The sequence below is a fragment of the Eumetopias jubatus genome, unplaced genomic scaffold, assembly GCF_037043125.1.
Source record: "Eumetopias jubatus isolate StellerSeaLion01/CBP00866 unplaced genomic scaffold, mEumJub1_p1.0 scaffold_4, whole genome shotgun sequence".
Classification (NCBI taxonomy): Eukaryota; Metazoa; Chordata; class Mammalia; order Carnivora; family Otariidae; genus Eumetopias; species Eumetopias jubatus.
This window is the reverse complement of record NW_028274810.1, coordinates 142,931,850-142,955,838: the sequence shown is the minus strand read 5'-3', so window position 1 is coordinate 142,955,838 and position 23,989 is coordinate 142,931,850. Positions and strand designations below refer to the sequence as shown.

The window sequence follows — 23,989 nt, the reverse complement described above, 5'->3', positions numbered from 1 at the left end:
AAAGTGAACAAGCAAGCCAGGGAGTCACTCTGACCCTCTGAGATGTGGGAAGCCCCTCAGTCCTCAGGAGACTGCACCTGGGAATATGTGATGTGGGGCTGCCTGACATACAAACTGACAGAATGTGCCAGGCTCAGTCCATAGCTAAAATGTTGGTAAAGCTTATATTTTTCTTTTTTCATTTCTTCCTTTTTTTTTTTTAGAAAAAAATATCTAAATAATTTTCTTTTCTTTTCTTTTTTCTTTTCTTGCAAGCAATGGACTATCTTGTGTACTCTTGAGAGTGCGGTGGGCTGCCCATTTTAGAGGCCACTGGTCTAGTGGGAAGAGTGCTAGCCTTAGAGGGAAATTCCTCATTAGACTGCCAAGAGAATGGTCTGTGAACTGAAAAGCCATGTCAGTGAAAGAAAAGATTATTACTGCTCAGGAAGATCTACCTGTGTCGTTTGAATTATCTTAACCTAAGTCCATTACCTTACATGTACCCATTCTCAAATTAATCTCCAGTTCCCTAGAGAATCAGAATTGTAACAACCCAGTGGAGGAAACTTACCAAAGGATATTTGAAACTCTAGATCATTGCCCTTCTGTCCTCCTCCCCGTTTTTATACCTAGCCATTTTCCTTAAAGAAAAACTGCAATGCATTATTAAACACCCTTTAGAGGTTGTTTGCTTGGTGGGCTCGGTGTAGCCTTTTCCACGAACCGCAAGAATCACCTCCTGAGGGCACAGACCCTCAGGCATCTTCCCTTCTGCCTCAGGAGTCAAGCACCACTGAGCCCTCAGCACAGTGAACTAAGTGGGAATTGCCATCTGCTCCTTCTGACCTCATCTAGAATATTCCAGGTCCAGATGGCCAATTGGGCTCTGCTCCCATCATTTCAACCTGAACCCACAGGAACCCCAGTCCTTGTCAGGAAGTCCAAATTTCTCATGATCCCAGAGGCATAAAGATTCTTCCTCTGCTGTTACTGTTCTAACAAAGCAGCCATGATTCATAGAGCGCCTCTTTGCTGAGCAACAATGGAAACATTCTCCTCTATGTTCCCCAGTTCAGATCGAGTCCTCTTGAACAAACCAAATCTGCCTCTGGGTTTTGCCAGGACGGTGTCATCAGCCTGACTCTCCATACCAAAGAGAGAGGGGAGTGAGGAAAGACCATGTATTGTGCGGTTCTTGTACGCCAGACTTCTCAGTCTGGTCTGCGTGTGAAGGTAGGTTCCGTCTCCTTTACATGCACCCCCTCCTCAGCACCCCTCTCCCCTTCTCCCTCTCTCCCACTCTCTAGGCCCCTAAACCCAGGGGACCTCCTCTGGGGTCTCTAAGAGCCTGACCCTTGTGCCTAAGGCAGGGAGTTTAGATCCATACATGTGACAAGACATCTTAACTTCTTCCTCTCCATCGAAAGTATATGACATTTTATTCTTTTTATCTTGATTTCTACAATAATTGTTTTCATTGTTTCCCGGCCCATAGGAAGGTTTGACAACCAGAAACAATTTCTTTTTTATAATGACAGTAAAATGTTAGGATCTATACATGGGTGACTAATTCTATTGAATTTATGGTTCTATTTACAGTGAAAATAAAATCTAACACAGCCCCCAAAGAACTAGGCTGCTTCAGGTAGCAATCGCATCAATCCTGAAATATGAGACGTAGGTTATGTTTATTGTTTTAAAGGAACACCTCACTCCAGGGGCTTACTCAACAACAGACCTGTTTGAGATTAATGAAGACGTTTCCTCCTATAAACAGTGAAAACTCCAACATAAATATTGTGGGGTCTGACCTCCAGATTCCTTGGAGAGTAGAGACAACTGTGCCCCCAGCACCCCCTGAGAAACCGGTCACTGCCAGGGGTCTGAGTACATGGTGACTCATCGTTTACCTGCCAGGTCTGAAATGACCATGCCAGCCCCTCTCTGTCCCATAGGGGAAGTCTTTCACTGTTGTTTTTAGAAAAGTGCCCACCATGGCAAACCATTACAGAGTTTTCCGCCACCCCGTGAGCCCATGCCAGGGGACACTACAAGGTTCGTGGCAGCTTGCTTTTAAGACTCTTCCTGTACCCTAGCTTCCCCTTGTACTCCAAGAAACTGCCTGGGTCTCAGTTTCTTCATATGTCAGATGAAGGAGTCAGACCAGATTTTAGTGTGCAGACAAACCACCTGGGGATCTTGTTTACCTGCAGATTCGAACTCCATAGGTTTGGGGTGGGAGGTCTCAGGGGATGCCAAAGCTGCTCTCAGTCCATGGACACACTTTGAGTAGCAAGGAGTTAGATGACTTCTAAAGACACTCCCAGGGCTGCAGTTTTTTCCTATTCAAAACGATGCAAAAAGGTAAAGCAACAAATGTTGCAACATAATACAGAAAACGGAAGAGCTAAAAATCTAAAGACTCAAGTCTCTTAACTGTAACCCAGTTCAGCAGACTGTCTAATCTGCTTTGACCAGGACTACTAAGAGTTTTTAGTTTAACAAAGCACATGGGACCTCAAATGTCTACACATTTCTTCACCTTTTTTTTTTTTGTCCATAAGCAATTCAGATGAAATTGTGTTTTCTTTTTCTTTCTTTTTTTTTTTTTTTTAGAATGCTGTTGGCTCAGGAAAATTCAACAATTAGCCCCCAGCTCAGACATCCTGAGGCTGAACTGTTATCCAGACAGGAAAAGAGAGAGAGAGAAGTATTTAAAAGTGTTGAGGATCCCAGTTTAAAATACAACTTGTAATTCTCAAAGAGTGAGGAATATTGTCCCCCTTCTTCTACCTTAAGTTTGGGCTGAAAGGAATAGTTAGCAGAAAAGAAAAGCAGGTGATCTGAAAAAAAAAAAAAAAAGAAAAGAAAAGCAGCTGATCTGAATGAATTTGGTAGTGGTAAAGCCGGCACTCAGCTTTCTCTGGGCTGGGATGGGGGTGGGGTTGGTGAGAGCCTGGCTTTGCTACTTGTGAGAATTTACAGGAAGTTAACCACCTGGCACAGATGACCATTGTTTTGTAATAACGCCAGGGAAAGTAAGTCATTCTTCCCTCCATCACTGACAAGAAAGAGGGAGAAAAGGACTGCATTATTGGTCCCTTCTGGGGGGAATTTGTAAATCCTGGAATGGTGCCAGGGCCCACGTGTTCAGAACTGGCTGGGGGGGGTGATAAAGGGAGCGTGGAACAGAGGAAAGAGGGTGTGAAAGTGTGTGCAAGGTGCATTCGTTAGCACATGTACTGCACAGCTGTCTCCAGAGCTCACCTGTCTAATGTGTGAGGACACGCCAGTGCCCCCCTGCTAGGACGACTATCACCCAGCTGCCCAGGAAAGGCCTGCAGGCTTAGGGCGCCCAGAGCCTGAGCCAATGAGGGCCAGGCTTCAACTTCTGCTGGAAACATCTTTTCTCCCAGCATCCAGGCTTTTCCCTGGCTCAGCGCACACGCCAGGTGTGGCTAGGACACCTGCCAGGATCTCGGTTTCCCAGTTTCCTCATCCCTCAGTACTCACCTCATCCCAGCTGCAACTCCATGATGGCCCTGCATTAGGGACTGATCTACTCTAAACCCCACTTTGACACCTTCCCCATCCTTCTGGGCTAGCTGACTAATGCAATAAAGGGATCTAAACTGATGGGTAGCATATGTGATGACATCCTTCTAGGAATAGCTTACATTTAAACAAGATCTTTGACTATCCCCAAATAGTGACTCAGATGATATAAGACAATGAACCGGTAGAAGAAACGCGATGGCAGAAACTAACTGAGGGCGCTTTATCTACTCATACTACCTGAAGGACTGGGTTGATATTGGCCCAGGTTTTGGCCAAGTTAAACTGTACCAAGGTTTTTGAGACAGTGCTACTTTTCACTGTGGCTGGCTTATCACTTCCATCTGTTGTTGATTAGGGAGGACTAGAGGTAGGTGACTGCAGGTTAAGGCACTGCTCAAAGCACCTGGAGGCCTGAGTCCTTGCCTCTGCTTCTCATTAGCTGTGAGATCTTGGACAAGACAGCTCACTTTTCACCAGCTGTGAGATCATGGACAAGTCACCTCACTTCTCACCAGCTGTGAGATCTTGGACAAGTCATCTTGCTTCTTTGTACCTGGTTCTCATCTCCTAAAGGGAAGAAGCTGAACTGAGTAAAAAGTTTCCCAAGGTTTTGTTCATTTTTATTCTTGAGGGAAACCCTTTCTTTAAAGGAAATCTTACACGGAGTCCAATTTGCAAAGCAGATCAAAGCACTGTGTTTGGTCAGGTGGCACCAGATGCTTTGTAACAAATCTCAAAATTTCTATAGCTTAATAATCCAATGCAGTAATTCCTGGTTCGCTTTCTATTTCATGGTAATGCATGGACCTATGTTCCTTCTCTCCTGTGGCTCTGCAATACTCTAAGCAGTAGTTCTCAACTGGGGGTCATTTTGTCCACCCTCTCCGCCCCTAACCAGGGGACATTTGGTAATGTATGGAGACATTTTTGGTTGTTACAAGTAGACGCCGGTGCTACAGGCTTTGAGTGAGTAGAGGCCAGGGATGCTGCTAAACATCTTACAGTGCACAGGATAGGCTTCCTTAACCAAGAATTATTCAGTCCCAAATTCTAATAGTGCTAAGCTTAAGAAACCTTGGTGTAGGTCCTTGGATTTTATCCATTCAGCCAACAGAGAGGGAAAGAGCACCGGGAAGCACTGCATGAGAAGCTTTGATGGCCAGACCTACAAGTGGCGCACATAACTTCTACTGACATCTCATGAGCTAGAACTTAGCTATGTGGCCTAACTGTGTGTGTCTGTGTGTGTGTGTGTGCATGTGTGCATGTGCATGTGTGTGGGTGGGTGGAAAGTGTGGGGGTACAAGCACGGGAGAGATGTGACCTCTGACCAAGTAGCTACTTCCTAGAAACAAATCTATGGTACACAATGGGGGAGCGTGAGGGTGGTGGGCAGCTACCTGTCTGCCACCCAGAGTCTCCTCAGCTGAATACACTGGTAACAAAGATGACAAACTATGGAATGAAATGAACTAAACAGTAAGGCAGAATCACATAAAGCCTTGGTACCCAAAGGGTGGCAGCACCTGGAAGTCTACAAAAGACTCCTGTTGTTCATAAAAAGCATGGTGAGAGCAAGCCTTTGCTAGCTGCTGGATGCCAGAATCACATAGAAAGTCTCACGCAAAGACATGGAAATCCACCTGAAAATAATAAATCAACAATATAAACATTATTTATCCAATGTAGAACTGCATTTCACACTGAGAGGAGGAGGCTGGCCTATGGCTCTTGGAAGATTCTTTTTCTATTTGAAGAGAGAAGATGAATATAGTCAAATAGCATAATGGGATAAGAAAGACCCGGTAGATGTAACCCATTTCCTCTCGGGCCAGGACACAGCAATCATTCTTTTCCACAGTTATTATCACTAATCGGACAGTGGCCCAGTTTCAGAGGACACAGGCATTTAGAAACACAAATGAAAGGATATACAAATTGCGTTAGGTTTTCAGAGGAAAGCTCAATGAAATAAGTCAAAGTATCTGAACCTAGACCTATTTCTGCTTCTGACAAGCAGTACTTATGGGGAGACTCACTTCTTCTCTTGGGCCTTGGTGCCCTCATTGACAAAATGTGGAAACTGGCCTGGAGAGTGGTTTGCAAACTGTGTCCTGGGGAACCCTTTGGAGCTCAAATGGAGCAAGCCAATGGAAAGTTGTCCCCATACCCAGCTCCACTTTTTTCTGTCTGACATACCACACTTCAGTGTAAAATTTTGTTTAAATAATGGCTTCTATGGCTGAACAATATTTGAAAACCCCCCAGCAGACATCACTATACATGCCTGACTCAAATATTCCATGATTAGTCCTCATGACTAGAACAATCTTAGTAAACGCCTCTATTCAGCCCACATAAGATGATTTTTCACCCCTCAATTTTAAATTACCAGTAAGAAGGCAAAATTAGCTTGGCCCAATCACTTAATTCTCTACATGTGTCTGTCAGGAAGTGTTTAAGTCTTAAAGTTAGTCTCATTCATGTAGAAGAATATACAATAAAACACCTCATGGCCTAAAGAGAAGAATCTTGGGAGACTTCAAATAATTGTTGGTTAAGTTGAGTTTTTATATATTAAATGTAGATAACCTTAATCTCAAAAATCTCTAATAAGTTTGATTTTTGGTGTGACCTCTGACAGTTGTTCTCAAGCCCAGCACGAGCTATTCTCAACCATGCTGCTTTGATAGGGTTAAGGGATCCTTCCTCTTGTACTAAGATGTGGGGGGACTCTCCATTGTCAATGCTCCACTGTGATGAGCTTTTTACAACACCCCAACACAACAATAATCTTGTTTTCCCATTAGGAATCAAGATCTGCGTCCATTCATGGTCGCTATTCTTCCTGTGACCTTGAACCTGCGTGCCCTGTGTCCTTGGTTGATGCCATTCCTGAACTATAAGCCCACTGAGAACAAAACAGAGCTCCCCCCATATCTAGCATGGTTCTTTGCATACAACAGATACCCAATAAATAACTAAGCATTAGTGTAAGACCCATGTGACGAAGACCAAGAGGTAGGTGTAAATCAAACTATTTAATTCCATTACTTACTAACATTTGGATATCCAAGCGTGACAATCATATCTTATTGTTTACATAAAATGTGCTTCTAGGAACTCCCCAAGGAGGAATTTTTGCTCCAACTTTCAACGGCAAAAATTACTTCCTACTTTTTTCACTTGGGCACAATCATTGCCATTGGGGCTCTCACTGGTGTCCGCCCCTTCTCATTACTGATAGGCATCACCATTCTCTTCCACAGACAAAGCACTGAGATTACAAATAGAAATCTTGCTACCCTTAGCCAGCCCTCCAACCTTACCTGCAAAAATACCAAAAATAACCAAGTCTAGAGAGATCACTGTGGACCCTCACTGAAACTGTGATCCCTGCCCCTGGGGCATACAACTGGCCCTTGTCTGGGTTATGACAGTCTCACAAACCAGTGATGGAAAGTTCATTGGAATGTCAAGTGACCTGGCAGAGGTGGCTAATGTTTTATGGGCTGGTAAAGGTCTCAAAACTGAAACACATCCTCTGTTGCAATTCCGCTTGCTGCTCTCTACATATGAACACCTCGAGGCAGGAATCATGTGTATCTTGTTCAGTTGTAGGTCCCAAGGTCCTAGCACAATGCCTAGCACATGGTAATTGTTGAATGACTGGATGGATAAAAGTCATTTGGTGAGCCATTATTAATATGGTATGTAGCCATTTTTGTTGTGACAACAATTTGATTCTCTAATGGAGGTGAAAAAAGGTAATATAGTTCAAGATCATATAGCTTTCTGTGGTCATTAGTGTTTAAAAGTTTCCTTCCCCCAAATTAACACTTTTCAGAAACAGGAAGAATTTTGGAGAAGTTCACACTAAATGATCTAGGAAAGATCATTGTACTCCAAATGTTTTGTAAGCCAAGTCAACCCTCACTCATTCATTGAAATAAAAATCTGTCAGACTAACATTTGGCGCTTCATTCGAGGGTCATTGAATGGATCACCGCTTTGTTTTGTCAATATGTATGTTTTATTTAAAAAGCATTACTCCATGGCACTTTTATAGGCTATGGAACACTGACAATATGAGAGCACTGATAATATGTGCTCACAACAAGATTCCTAATCAAGAAGTGGTGCATAGGGTAGGCCCTTTTACTAAGGCAGGGATATACTTAATTTTTTTAATCCAGAAAATGGTTCAGCATTTATAGGGTTATGTTTTAGCTACCTGTTCACCAGGCTATTGGGTAACACCTCCTTCTACATCAATGCTGGTAAAGACAGAGTACCACCGTAACAGTGAGAGCTTAATGCAACATGCCTTTACGGAGCACCAGCCAAAAGTCAGAAACCATCTAGGCACTGGTGATGTGAAAGTGACTAAGATAATGTTCCTGCTTTAAAAGAGCTCACCGTCCAATGCTGAGGAAAGCTGTTTGTTGGACAGCTAGAATTCCATGCCAGGCCTGTGGTGACCAGTGGGATGGGGGAAGTGGGAAGAGTTGTCAGCATACAGGAGGGAGGGTGTGATTAATTCTGTGTGGGGAGGGTTGGAGATGGTTCCTCAGAAGAATAGGGTTTACACAATGAGAGATCACTTCATGAGTGTGAGAATGGCCATCATCAAAAAGACAGGAGATAAAAAATGCTGGCCAGGATGTGGAGAAAAGGGAGCCCTTGCCCACTGTCGGTAGGATTGTAAACCCATGTAGCCACTCTGGAACACTATGGAGGATCCTCAACAAATTATAAGTAGACTTATCATATGATCCAGCAATTTCATTTCTGGGACTATATCCAAAGAAATTATATACATAATGGAAAATTATTCAGCCATAAAAAAATGAGAACATGCTGCCATTTGTGGCAACATGGATAGAACTTGAGGGCACTATGCTAAGTGACATAAGTCAGACAGAGAAAGACAAATACTATATGATCTCACTTACATGTGGAATCTAAAAACAAAACAAAACAAAACAAAACCAGAAAAGAAGCCAGCAAAAAAAAATCCAAACTCATAGAAAAAGAGATCAGATTTGTGGTTTCCAGAGGCAGGGAGTGGGAGGAGGGGGAATTGGGGGAATGTAGTCAAAAGGTACAGACTTCCAGTTATAAGACAAATAAGTACTGGGTACTGAGAATGTGAGGTACAGCATGGTGACAACAGCTAATGCCACTGTAGGCTACACAGGCGAGCAGGCAAGGTGTTTAGAGAGTAAATCCTAAGAGTTCTCATCACAAGGAGAAATTTTTTTTTTCCTTTTTTCCTTTTTCTTTTTATTGTATCTACACGAGAGGATGGACGTTAACTAAACCTGCTGTGGTAACCATTTCACAATATATGTAAGTCAAAACCATCATGCTGTGTGCCTTAAACGTATACAGTGACGTATATCAATTCTATGTCAATGAAACTGGAAAAAATGAAAATAAGTAGGGTTTAACCCAGGTTTTGGTAGAGGTCCTGGGTGGTGGGGGAGGGGAGAGAATCTAGACTTTGGGAATACCAAAAACTAAGGAACAGAAGAAAAGAGAAGGCTCTGTGTCCTGTTCATGGAACGGTCACAAGCCCTGTGCAGTTGCAGCTGGGCTATGTGGGAGGTTGGGGTGGGTAGGACGATGGATGTAAGTCCTGAGAGATATCATAATGATATAATAATGATAATAATATTATACTCTAAAAAGCCATACTAAGATAATTGGCCTTCAGTGGCAGCACCAAAAGGAAATTTCCATGAGGAGAATGACTAGCGCCTAATGCCAAAGGGTGACTCAGGGGGCTTTATTATACTCCTCCCCCCACCAAATAACCATCAGAAAAAAAAAAAAATCACAATTAAAACAAAACAAAACATGTTTGACATGCAAACATGCATTCAAGAGAAGTTCCCTAGCCTTCTTCCATATCGCTATCCCTAAATATGCAGAAATCCAGGGGCTGCCTCAGAGGGCTTCCATACTTCACAAGAACGTGCATGGGTCAAGTCAAATGAAACTAGAATAAAGTCAAACTTGGGAGGTGGCTTGCCTTCTTATTTCAGTCATGGCACCAAACCAAAGGTAGTTGGAGTAATGAGGGATGCTGAGGTCACTGAGAGGAAAACTGCCTGAGAAGCTTGTCTTGGATTCCGTCTTGGAGGGCAGGCATCTCGTCAATTAGCTCCAGACTCCCGGTGGCACAAGCTGTATATATTGGCAGTAAAATAACTGAGAGCCAATTGTGTTGCCCCAGGCAGTGCTCAATTAGATGTACTGTGCATCCTCCACAGCTATTAATAGTAAAGAGCCCGGAGCTATAAGAAATATGTTCGTGTCATAAGGAAATGAAGTGCTCTTAAATGTGTAAAACATCATTATCTGTCATCTATAGGCAACTAGATAGAAAAACACAGCTTAAGAGCATCTTCAAACTGAATGAATATTCCTGTGAAAACTCTAGGTCTATAATAAGCTGGAGATTGAATGAAATCCTGGTCTGGCTTCGGACAGTGGCTAAAAGAAAAGAAGTAAATGCACAAAAAAATGTATATGAATACACAGGAGCACAAACAAGTGACTATATTAGTGGTGATGCTTTAAAAAGCGAAGTCTGAGGCAAACTGCTTGTGAACTGATTAAGGAATGTTTAAGCAGAAGTGCTGCTTAGTAGACCCTCTAACGTGTAGCCTATAAAACAGAAAATGCCTGGCAATTTAAGCTAACTATGGGCTTTTTGCTATATCCAAAGCTAATAGATTATAATATATCTAAAAATAGGCACACGATCACTTATAACAAATTCAGATACTATGACCTTGTAAGCCAATTTGGCCTACATCTTCTATGTCCCTTTTTTTCATTTTTATTTGAGGAAAAGAAAATGTGATCTTGCAAACAGTAGCCATAAAGCAAACAGGACAAATTATATACTTCCAAAGGAAATTGCAGGTCACGGTATTGATTTTTTAAAAAAACCTAGCTACCTTTGTAGAAGCAAATGTGCCTATCATTCACATATATAAATCATATTTAAATAGTGTTTGCAAAGAAGTTTAAAAAATTGTTGGGGTATTATTTAAACCATAAATATATTTTATTATACCATTTATTACTTGTGGTAAAATGTCAGATGGTGGATATAAAAAAAACCTAATCATTGATTATAGTGCTTAAAGAGCTACTCTTCAAAATTATGAAAGTAATTTAAATATATACCAGCAATACACTAAAATAAGGCACTAAATATTAAATATTTTTAAATATTAAAATATTAATATTAAATATTAAAAGGCATTAATGCTACACAGTGACTAAGGCATTATCATAATCAGAGTGGTGAAACCTAGTGACTAGACTGACAGGCTACCATATTTTTATATTTTTAGTTCTATATGTGTGTGTGTGTGTCTCTCTGCAGTCTCAGAGGTTCTAAAAAGGCCTATTCAAATTTATTTCCAAATCATCATTTGTCCTCTCTTTTCTAATTTTAGTCTGCACAAATCTTTCTAGTTCACTCACGTCTCTGACACATAGTTGTGGACAAAGGGCTATCTGGTCAGTGTATTCAGATCAGCGGCCAACCCTGAGGGGTCTGCAGCCTGCAGCCAGCTAGACCCACAGGACGGCACTGCACACATAGTTCCATCCACAGCAGACACTGCTTCTTGCCTTCCCCACAGCCACCCCTCCTCCTTTCTTCTAACACAGGGTTCCTCTATTTCAGCACTGTTGGCATTTTGGCTACATAATTCTTTGTTGAGGGGACTGCGATGTATGATGTTTAGCAACATCCCCGGCCTCTACCCATTCAATGCCAATAGCAACTCTCTCCCCTAGCCCCTAGGTGTAACAACCAAAAATGTCTCCAGACATTACCAAACGCCACTTGAATTAGAAAGGAGAAATCATCCTGGATGATAATCACTCTTCTTCCAGAACCCTGTTTATGATCTTGTCCCCATCATTCTGTGAGCATCTACCAGCTCTAAGAGAGGTGACTTCTATCCCCAGCCAAAGAAGGCAAATCTTTATTCTAAACCAATTATGGTGGTCCCATTCCCCTTCTCAGCTCTTGGTTACCCAGGGACATGTGACACAACTCTGACTAAGGAGACAGGAGCAGAAGTCTGCTGAGGGGCCCCAGTGAAAGCATTCTTCACTCTTGGGTGTCCCTTGTGGGTATACTACACACACACACACACACACACACACACACACACACACACACATCCAAGTAGACACCCCTTTGAGTATATGACAAATAAAGGAAAATAAATAACCGAAATAATAAAGAGTGAAAAACGGGGAGAAAGGTGTATATTAGTTTGCTAGGGCCACCATAACAAAGCAGCACAAAGTATCTTAAACAATAGAAATTGGATTAAGACCCATCCTAATGACTTCATTACCTCTGAAAAGACCTTGTCTCCATATACAGTCATATACTAGAGGTTAGAGCTTCAACATATGAATTTGGGGAGAGGGATGCAATTCAGCCCATAAGAAGAGAAGAAGAAAAATGAGAAAGAAAAATGAGATGACAAGAAGACAAAAAGAGAGAAGGGGATGTATCTGTTGGGAATTATTTCCTCTGCGGGTGATAGAAATTAGAAGTGTATTCAAATAAGACTGCTTTTCTCACTAATATTAAGTCTAAATATACGTGGTCTGCTAAATTTGGTTCAGTTGGTGAAAAAAAAAAAAAGTCACAAAAGACCAGGCTCTTTCACTATTCAACTCTGCTACCTTTGGATTTTGCATCTTATTACTTGTTGCCTCATGGTCATAAGATAGCTATTACAACCCCAGATATCGTGTCTGCCTTCAAGGCAGGAAGACAGGGAAAAAGGCTGTACCAATGACCTTCCTCTTATTCTTGTTCCTTTTATATAGAAACAAAAATCTGTCCCAGGAGGCCCCCTTATGTCTCATGGGCCATAAATGGGTCACGTGGCCAACCCTGGCTGCCAGGGAATCTAGCAGAGCAAATATCTGGCTTTCTAGAAACTTTGATAACAGGCAGGAAGAAGCAGTGGGATTGAGATAGCTCTTGGATTAGTCAATCAACCCTGTCTATCCACGGGAGGGGAGGAGAGAGGAAACAGAGGAAAGATTAGGAGGGGGCTGGAGGGAAGACAGGAAGAGAAGAGGAAAGTTAGCTACAATCATTATTAATGACGATATACAAAGAAGCTAAGTTTTCATACACAGCTCTCCCCGGGGTGTTCCCCTAGCCTATTGATAGCTATAACACACAACAGTTTATTTAAGCATTGACATGATTTCCCATCTTTTGGCATAAACATATAAAATATATTTAATGATTGCTTCTTGATAAGGAGTCATAAGTGTATGATGAACTGCGTCTCTACTGCATGGAACGTACTACTTGGCACATAGTTGATACTTACTAAGCATCCGTTAAATAAATGAACTAAATCAATCCAGATCATTGTGAAACGAGCACATAACATCTACTCCACAAGGGATCATTAGGATTTCTTTGTTGTGAAAACTTATTAGGAATGCAAATTCTCAGGCCTCACTCCAGACCTAATGAGTCAGGAGTAGGTGGTCAGTAATCTGTGTCTTAAACATTCTACAGGGGTGTGGATGCATGCTAAGGTTTCTGAACACACACACACACACACACACACACACACACACACCACTAAACTATCTCCATCCTTCATAATTTTAGGGCCATGAATATTTTACATACTACAATTTCTCTTCTGTGTTACGTTGATTATCTCAAGGCAATATTCCGTTCTAGGATCTTATTTAAACTTCTTCAATGTTAAGTTATGAAATATTAAAACGTAAAGAAAAGTACAGAGACAATATAAAACACCCACGTACACACTCTTAGGATTTAACAACTGTTAACGTGAGCCATAGTTGCTTGCATGTCTTTTTAAAGTTGTGAGGTCTGGCACTGTTCTCTCCCATCTTTCTTCCAACCCCCTCTGACAGATGGTCTCTGTTCCTAAGCATCCTGACCTCTTCCTGCTGCTTCCTAAATCCTAGGCTAAAGATGGCAAGCATGTGATGCGAGTGCATGTTCTCCCTGGCATGGCCCCAGAGGCCTAGTTCCTAGCAATTTCCATCACCTGGACTTTTGTTACCCCTTCCCTTAGGTTCTGACGGTAGACGCTGGGACTGGTTTTATGTTCAGACACCCATGGGGAGGTTGAGAGTAAGCTGATTTAGCAATATCACATGCTTCTCGTCCAAAGTGCAACTCTAACTTCTTCTGCCTCTTCTTAAGTTCAAGAGCAATGTTCTTTCACATGAGACCCACCATCGAGAGAGAAAAGAATGAAGTAAACTCAACCAGTGGCGAAGATGCCAGGAGTGGTGAGTTCTAATTTTGGCAATATTGTGTGGGGTGCTGGTTCTCTCTGCACCTTTTATTCGACCTAATGAAGGGAAGAAAATACTATTGATTCTTAAATATAGTTAGGCTTATAAAGTCCTTCCACACATACTTTCCCACATGATACTACCCTTTGATGACAAATAATATCCTTACAGACTATCTCATTGCCCACTGTGTCCCCAGCACCCAGCACGGCGCTTGCTATATGGTGGGCCCCAGCTAAGTGTGTGTTAAAGAAATGAATGACAGAAGGATGCCTAAAGTGGCAGGTCCAGAATTTCCAGGAAGGAAGGGCCAGGGTGGCTGTCTCGTTGGACTCGAAGCATTAGAATAGGCTTTCTCAACGGAGCCAGTTGGCAAACTATTTGTTTCTTGCCTGCTCTAATTCCTCCTTCGAGAAAATCTTAGTATGAAAACAATGTCAGCTGAACAAAATAAACAATGAACTTAGTAATGCACTTGATTTGTATTCTAGTTCAAGTTCTTTATCTTGTTGCAGACTAGTAACAAAGAGTTCTTGGATTGGATCTGTGGGGACCACACTTTGGGAGGCCTGGGCCAGAAGACCGAGCTTAGAGCTCCATGGGCTCTATGAGCAGTTTTTACTTAATAGTTATTAGTTTGGGGCTTTTTGGAGGAAGTATGGATCGATATTACAGAATAGCTAAAACCTCTTTCCCATAAGCCACTGAAGCTTAAGAATGATACATTTCAGATAATCTGTAATTACAAAATCCTAGCGTAATCTTTGTTTTGCTACTGCACAGGACAGAAGTCCTTCAAATGAGTAGTAAGGAAGGTGGCATTTGAAGGAAAGAAGGCTTGGACATTTGCTGGCATGCTAAAAGTTGGTTGGCCTGGTTCTACTTTCATGCAGGTTTTCTTTCAAGTTCCTCCTGCACCTAGCAACATCATGATCCTGGATTGTTCTGGCTCTTTTTGGATGAGCTTGAATTGTTTTATAAAGATTTTCTAGTGTCTAATGGTCACCAACCCTTCCCAGCCTACTCTGCTGATGTCAGGATAGGAAGAGTCTGGGTCTGGGTCTGGGGACCACACTTGAAGAATGACTCTTTTGGTACTCAACATAGTCCATCTGCGGGGGGCCTTCCATTTTATCCAAACGCAGTACTTTTGCACACTTATCTTGGTAAAGACTTCAGGTTGCCTACCAAATGTTCATGATCTCTTTTTTCCCCCAAGAGAATGTCAATTTTATCAAGAGCAATAACATACCCAGCTTCAAGAACACTGCACTTTTCAGATTCCTTTCAGCTACAGATGTCCACGTGACACCATTTTGCCAATGAACTGTAAGTGGAAGAAACAGGTGGCACTTCCAGGAAAGCCTTTAAAGGGGGTTGGCTGACTGTTGCTTTGTTGGCGTCTTCCACCAACCAGTCTGTCCACCACAAATTGCCCATTTTCCTCCTTCTTTCCTGGAATATGGACATGACGCTTGTTCAGGTGACTGACAAGCAAATGCCAAAAATGCCTGAATGGGTGACAAGCAAATGCCAAAAATGCATGATGTCATCAGGGCGCCTGGGCCCCTGATGACATCAGAGGCTGTCATGCCAGCTCTGGACTGCCTACTTCTAGATCTCTGATTATGTGGAAAAAAAGGAAAACCCCTAATTTGTGTAAGCCATTGTTTGGGGATCTGTGTTATTTGTAGCCAATGAAATTCTTAAATAATACACCTACCATTTTAAAGACCAGTGCTAGATGTGAAGTTGGAAAATATAAGCTATGTTTCCTACCCTCATAGGGCTTATGGTACAGCTGTGAAGACAGGAAGTAGACATTGCTCCTGGGTGAATGTGAGACACAAGGGGCCTGAAGGTTAACAGCAGCCAGAAAAACTTCCAGGCATTCTGAGAAACCGTTTTAGAAAGATTTAGATCAGGGACTATTGGGGAGAGTGAGGTATATCGTTGAATTTAGAAACCTTGGGATAAGAAATCCATTTAAGCTCATGAGAAACAGTGATCCTACATAACAAGAGGATGCTGGGAAATGTTTAGGTTCATAAGAGGGATGTAAATAGAGAATTATCTATGGTACAGAAGAGAAATGAGAAGGAACATGCACTACGAAAGTCTAAGAAAGGCAATGTCTTGAGAAAGAAGAGAAATGATCCAAAGTTAAATAAAGAGACTTTGGAAGTCCAGCAGTAATGCTGAGCAAGATGAGCCCGTGATTTTGATGGGGGAGAGCACTAGTTTGCAAACATTTTAAGTCTATGGGGAGCCCTTATTTTAAGAAAGCATCATAAGAAAAACAGCCAAAATGGAGCTATTCTGGTTAAATTAAGTTAGAGAACCCAAAGAATCAACTAGCAACCTCCCCTCTCCTGTTATATCCTGGGATCTCCAGTGTACCAGTGAGCTACTGGGACCAACTTATGGGGCAGAAAATGAAGGTACAAGGGGAAAACTGAGTGGTTGAGATACCATGATGTAATTCAGAGGTAAAGGAGCAAGAGAAAACTTGAGAAAAAGTATTGTTTGGGAATTCGAGACATCCTGAGCATGTCCTAAGTCTGCTGAACTATTAACTCTCATACTGACATAAGCAAGCTATTAGACCTCTCAGAAGACCCATGTTCAAAGTGCTCTCCAGACCTAAAAGCATTTTATCTTAAGTTTGGGGAAATTATGTTTAGAAAAGAAGAAGTCATGGTTCCCAGAGTCTGCGGGTTTGCATGAAGAGTCACACTGAACTGCTCCTAAGATTTTTAGCATTCCAGTTGTTCTTTGTTCTTGAGAGTTAAGAAGTTTCTTTGACCAAGTCCCTTCTCTACTTTCCATACTAAAGGAATACAATCTGTGATACTGACTTTGAATACTTATACATGTCTGACATTAACAAAGAAAAGAAAAAGATAAAATCCAGCCTGGAAAATGATGTTCTACAATGTTGCTTCTAAAAATTATAAGACAAATGAGTAGAATTTGGTATCTCATCCAAAGTGTGCTGAGAATTTGTGACGACTTTGTTTTTTTATAAGGTAAAAAAATTATACGTTGATACTCTGCCTGAATATAAAGCTGTTAATTTGTAAAGTGCCCTGTAATAAATTTTTTGTCAATTATTCATAATGTCACTCTGTAAAAGGTCTTCATTTCCCTGCTCATTTTCCAGATAGGAAGCCAGAAACCATGCCAAGGTGAAATTCACTAAATATAGTTTAATGATGCTAGCAACTTGCCTGGCTGCATTAGCATAGGAGCGGAAGTCTCCTGCGTTCTAATCTTTCTAAAATTAGCCAACACGGCCACTATGATGGGAAGAACCATTCATTTCATAAACCTGCCCTGGACGGAATTATAAGTGAGCAGAGACAAGCTCACGCCAACTTTTATCTCTGCTGCTCTGACTGACAAAGAATTTGAAAGGAAGAGCAAGAACAAAAGGGCAGGCTCTGAGCAAGGCAATGTAGTCCATTCACATGAAACACAGAGACCCTTTCTTGTGGCTCCCCAACCGCCCACATAATTCAGGAAGTTCTTCTACATTCAATAAAACTAATAAAAATATTTTAAAGAGATTTCATTTATTTATTTGAAAGAGAGAACACAAGTGGGGGAGGGGGCAGAAGGAGAGGGAGGAGCAGAGGGGAGAAGCCCGATGATGCAGGGCTCAACCCCAGGACCCCGGGATCATGACCTGAGCCGAAGGCAGATGCTTAACCGACAGAACCACCCAGGCACCCCAAAGTAATAAAAATTTTTAAAGTTTTTTTTAGATGATATTAATTCAAAGTACCTTCTGTATCCGATTAGCCATACCCTTGTCACATCCGAAACGGTCTTCAGACTCAGCATGTACACAGTCTACCTCTGACTGGTGTCACTCAGAGGGATCTGTACTACCCTTTGGAGTACGTGTCACTGAAGGGGCCTTACACTTCAAAAAGCCAACGCAGAGCCACAGGCCTTGGCATCAGCCACCTGCCCTGCAGAGGAAGACTCCCTGTATCTGAAGTCCTAGCTCTTCTGGGCTATCTAATACCTGGAAGTACTTCTTCTATGGGGCGTAACCCAGATGAACCCTGAGTCAAAGCATTTCCGAGGTACAGGGAGATAGCTGCCCACATACAGCCAGCACACACCAGCTGACCTGCTGTGTAAATGAACCTAACACAGAACAAACTGCTTCCCGGGAGATCGTATTTTCTGTAAGTCAATGAGAGAGAAGTACAAACGTGTGCAGAGCCTGTGTGGGGGGATAAATGCTACATACTTGTACTAGAGAGAAACTTGTATCGGGCTAGTGTTTTCCTTAAATGGAAGGCCACTTGAGGGAAGAAAAGGAATATGTGAACCCATAGGTTATTGGAGAACTCCTGGATGTTTTAACAAAACAAAACAAAACCACATCTTGAGCCATTAGAAGATAGAAGATAAAATGGTGAAAGACTTGAAACAATTTCTATGTAGGTTGTGTGTAAGTTTTCTCATCGTGTAGCCTTCTATCTTCAAAGATGTGTGAAGCAGAGAGTAGAAGACTTGCTATTCTGATTTTCTTTTTTAAGTGAGGTCTTTGGGGGTTAGATAAATCTCTAAGTATAGAGTGTGACACCTTCAATGAAAGCAGCAGCGACAATAATCAGTCCAGGGCCAGGGTTAGAAAGTCATTTAACGAGTAGACCTACCTCACTGGTTCTCCAAGTGTACGCTGGAGGGTGTTAACAGAGGTTATGTGAGAAAGGAAAAGCTCCGTGGAAATTTGCGTTTGAGAAATACTGGATTAAGAGTTTTTTGGTTTCTGCTTTTTTTAACTTAAACGCAACTCAGAGCCTTGTATATGTTTTAACACGTGTAGCAAATCTCAGAGAGGGAGATAAAACATGAAGCATTTCCCAAAGTTATTTATAAAGCCCTTTAATTCCTGGAGGATCTGGGGGGATTAGTGCACCTTGGTTTACATTTTGGGAGATGCTGAGCTAGATAAGACCTGTGAATTTCGATAAAAAAAGAAGGGAGTGAGGGAGGGAAGAAATGACAAAATGCGAAATCTTAGGTGATTTGAGGTCACATGTATCTTATAAGTCACTGCCCATGACATATTCCAAGGTGTAAAAAGAGAGGGAAGTGGTAGGGCATTCTAACTAGACTTTAAAAAAAACAACAAATAATAGTTGTGATTTAAAAAAAAAGCATTTATTGTTGTCACCCATAGGTCTACCATAGCCTTCTCTTCTGACCCGTTTACTTTTTAAGTATGAACAAGCAACTAAAAATGAAAATAAAACACATGGTGGCAAACCTTGTTTAGGTTATGAATAATCAATCTCCATCCTGGAACGCATCCTGGAATGCCCCTGAGAATGCACTGGACCCACCCACACCCCAAACACCCCCTCTACATGTCAGCAAACTGCAAACACCCACTAGTCTTCTCAGTGGTCACTCAGGACCTCCTGAGTGCTTCTGGTCACCATGGATCATCCCAGGCACCATACTCAACGCTGAGAACGCACTGTTTCATGGACGGCCTACAGCAGCGTGGTGAGGCTAGAGCATCAGTTTCCTTATATGAATAAGGTAGTGTAAGCTCAGTGGACATTAAATCACTTTTTCAAAGGACTCATAGCTTCCCGACTTGAGTTCCTCCTCTATTGCTGATTCATAGTATGTTCTTTTTACTTCCTTATTCTCCTAACTCCTGCACCCAACTCTGAACTTGTGGCCTCCGTGATGCCCTTGGTCCTCCAGGCCTGACTTGTATTTGGTCTTGGAACCTTGCTTTTCACTAGTGGATGCAAGTTTGGCGTATCTCATGATCCAGCTGACTGTGGGGAACCAATCCGTGACATCAGCCACTTGGCTAGAACCTGCTCCAGAGCAACAGGAGTGTGGGACCCCAGGCCAGAGGGAGTGACTCACTTCCATTCAGTCTTATCTTTGGGACAGATGTACCATTACACAGAACTTAACAGAACTATAGTTATAGGAAGAAGGGAGGAAATCAGGAGTCTAGAAGATTGAAGACCACATTTTGGAGCTGGCCCCTGATGTACTGGAGCAGTGTCCATACACATAGCAGCTAGAATAGAGGTCCCAAGCTCACAGACTTAAAAGAGTTTGGATGCTGGGGTCTGCAGTGGTGGAGGCTGTGGCCAACTGGCATGTGTGCGCCTCATCCAAACAGCTAATTGTCACTCAGTTGTTGTGGCTGAGTTGGAAACATAAGCTTAATAATGCCTGGTATTCCCATTTTCAAAATAACTTTAAACAAATCCAGATTTCTATGTAAATTTTCTAAAATTTTGGATTGTGAATGGGTCATGTAAAATATATTTGTGGGCCAGTCTTCATCCTCGGACCTAGAACATTGAGTAGGAAAATAAATGAGCAAGCTGAGAGGCAGCAGAGCACAGTAATTAAGACATAAACCTTAGAGCCAGATTTCCCATGTCCAGATCCTGGCTCCACCATTCACTAGCTCTCCTGCAACCTCTCTTTGCCTCATTTTTTCCTCTGTAAAATGAAAATAATATCAGTACCTACTAATAGGGTTAATGAGCATTAAACAAATTAACATTGATTACGTGCTTTTAATAGTATCAGGCATTTAGTTAAGGGTTAAATAGTGTTTATTTGAAAAGTTCTAAAAAACATATCCCAGGAAAGCCTGCCCAGGTCAGCTTTGCAGCCTCCCGGATGGCATATACATTCAAATTTCTCACTCAGGCTTAAGCTCACCAGGATGGAAAGACATTTTGGAATAAGAGATTCTACAAAACAGGTGGGGATAAATGAGGAATCTTCGGTACAACATTTTTGGTGGCAGCAAAATATCCCAGCACTAAAATCTGGTGGTTTTATATGGAAATGAGATTTGACTTGATAAGAATGTATTTCTTACTAGTCTTAATAATCCCGCCCCAAGACTTGGGCAATTCTGAAAGAGAAAGCAAATGGTCTATCTTACTCACAGGAAGAAACAAATAATTGTTGAAATGTTTCAATCTGGACTGAACTCAGTTAATCTGTAGGCTTTGGGTGGGAGACAATGTAAAGTTAGGCACATTGGCTGGGGAGGTAGTGCTTGTTCTTGACTAACAGGCAGAAAAGGAGCAGCTGGCTATGGGATGGAAGCTCAATAGCTTCCTCTCTTCTCAAGAGACAATGACCTTCCATCTGTTAAAGCTCCCCAGGGGACCCCGACATCCCATTTAACCTCCTTTCCACCAACCCAGTGTGATGTTAAGAAAACCAAACCCAATGGAAACACAAGCCCTTACACATCGGAAGTCATGGGAGAGGCCTGGTTGACCTTACGGGTCGCTACATGAGACACAAAGAAGCAAAAAGGGACTTTTAGGAAAACTGCTGTTTCGAGGATTGTAAGTCAGAAGCCTAACATCTGCTTTTGACCTAAGGCCCAGCTTGAGCCCCACAAGATGAGAAATACAAAACACATTTAAAAAAATGTAACCTCTAGTTCATACTTGCAGCTTAGAAAGGCAGAAGTGTTCCCTTGTGCAGAGGTCTCTCTGAGTGCTTGGAACCGGGGTGGCAGTGGCTGCTTGGGGGTCCCTCTGAGGTCTGAACTTGGCATGGACCCCAGCTGCTGGCCCCAAGTTGGCTATTGTGGCCCCGAGGACAAGGAGCCTCTCCTTTCAACAGATCAACTGATTCTCATGCCGACAAGACGGGAGACATTCCACTGCCAACCAAACAGTTTGGTTACTTGCAACCTAAGACACCAGGTGGTATATGGAGGGAGAATGCAGTCCTGAAGCCTCTGGGCAGGAAGGCCCAGACATTCACTTCTCTACTGCTCATTTACCTTTTCTCTCTGCCACTCCACCTTCCCTTACAACCTGTGGCTTCTTATTCTCTTTCTAAACTCCCCCTCTCTCCAGGAAGCCTTTTCTTATTCTTGATGTTTCATTCAATCTAGCACAAGACCCGCAATCAATCAATAGTTTATTTAAATTCAAAACTGTATTTTACTCCGGAATAAACATAGTTTTCCCAGTCTGCCACAAAAGAATACACGGGCCATATGTTTAAACGCAGGGCTAGCTAGCACAGCTATTATCCTGGAGTGTTAACAGCGTGTTTTGATACAACATCATATGGCTTTTTAAAAAAAAATTCACAAGATGCCAGATTAAGACTGGGCACCTGAATCATTCTTTTAGGAATTTATAAGATTCATCCACTCACCTTATACAGCAAACCTGTATGAGTACTTAGATGTACCAAGCACTGTTAATATGGGGGATACTGAGATCCATAATGCAGCCACTGAGCTGGTACAACCGGGAGACTGGCATGCCCCACATAGGGAGAGCAGTGAGAGCGGGCTGGGTTAGAGGTAAACACAGAGTGCTCTGGAAGCATCGGCCCGAGCCTCCCGAGGAGCTTGCTGGGGATGAGGGGGAGTAGTTGGAGAAGACACCTGGAGACGGTGCTCAAGTTGAGCATGGAGGATGAGTGACAGGCCAAGTCAGAGGGGACTGGCATCCCTAGTAGAGAGAATGGCAGGGGCAAAGTGATGGAAAGGGAATGTACGGGGCTTTGTGCAAGATCGTCTGGCTGGAGCGTGTTCAGAAAGTGATGAGAAACGAAGCTGGACAGATAAGTTTGCGTGAGTCAGCTCATGAAAGGTCACATTAAGGGAAGAGAATCTATAATGAAGGAGATGGGAGCCATTCAAACATTCTCCATCTTTCTGGAGGCAGTTAGAGGGTGGGTGGGAAGAGAACCAAATGAAAGGCAGGTGCACCTATTAAGAAATTATTTTTGTAATCTAGGTGAAATACATAAGGGTCAAAATGAAGGCAGTGGTGATGGATGAAACAGAGACGTGACTGGAGGAGATATATTTAGAGGGAATGAGCAACAATGACACTAGGCTAAGTGACTGATTATATGTAACAAGTGAAAGAGAAATTCAGGATGATCCTGTCTGGCTTGATAATATGATAGAAACTTCTTTCATTCCCCCATATCTGGCTTTTTTTTTTCCACTAGGGACAGAGGAGGGTACTACCAAATGTCCTTAGTGTTGAGTAGGAACACATGACTAGGTCTAGCCAATGGATTCTGAGCAGAAGTGATATATGTCATTTCTAAGCCAGATTATTTGATTGCTAATGTGAGATCCTCCAGCTTTATCTTTCCTTGGAAGCATATGCTGATAAGAAGTTTCCATAAGATGAGGAGTAGCCTGGAATACTGAGCCAACACATGAAGAGTCACCTGAACCTACAAGAGATTTCACATGGGTTAAGAAATAAACTTTTGTTGTGTTGAGCCACTGAGATTTGGGGGCACTGTTTTTTACAGCAGCATAATCTAGTCTATTCCGACCGGTACAGTCAGCTATATTTAGAGGAAGAGACACACTGAAGAAATGGATGCTCAGGTTTATTTATTTTTAATTATATACTTTTTATATTTATTTATTCCCTTTTTTTTCTTAGTCTAAAGTTTTGTCAATTTTGTTTATCTTTTAAAAAACCAGTTCTTAGTGGGGCGCCTGGGTGGCTCAGTCAGTTAAGTGTCTGCCTACTGCTCAGGTCATGATGCCCAGGGTAATGGGATTGAGGGTCCAGATCCCTGCTCAGTGGGGAGCCTGCTTCTCCTTCTCCCTCTGCTCCTCCCTGCTCTTGCATGCTCTCTCTCTAATAAATAAATAAAATCTTTAAAAAAAAAAAGCTCTTAGTTTCACTGATCTTTTCTATTATCTTTTTAATCTCGATTTCATTTATTCCCGCCCCCAATCTTTTTATTTCTTTTCCTTCTATTGACATTGGGCTCAGTTCTTTCTCTAGTTCCTTGAGGTGTAAAGTTAGAGTGCTTACTTGAGAACTTTTTTGCTTCTTAAGGCAAGCATTTATCACTATAAACATCCCCCCCCGAACTGCTTTTGCTATATTTTTTCACTGTAAGGTGCTGTGATAGGTAGAAGATATAATTCTTGTTCTTGTAGAACTTATAATCACTTAATATCTCATAATTATATAATTGTCATTACCAAAAAATTCCTTAAATTTGCAAAAGGTTCATCACCAGGCTGCCCTTAAATAGCAAACAAGACTGTTAATGTTTCCTA

At 42.1% G+C, this 23,989-nt stretch overlaps 1 protein-coding gene across 10 annotated transcripts in view; it reads right to left on the bottom strand.

Annotated features, from left to right (window-relative positions):
• Positions 1-23,989, bottom strand: part of NCALD (neurocalcin delta) — a 369,810-nt gene that overhangs the window by 103,766 nt on the left and 242,055 nt on the right. For 3 of the 10 annotated variants that reach the window (XM_088022775.1, XM_088022776.1, XM_088022778.1), the window contains one exon: positions 2,190-2,324. The exons of the other annotated variants lie outside the window; for them this stretch is intronic. The gene's annotated coding sequence lies outside the window, so the exon portion shown is untranslated. The remainder of the gene's footprint in view (positions 1-2,189; positions 2,325-23,989) is intronic. 10 annotated transcript variants of the gene reach the window in all.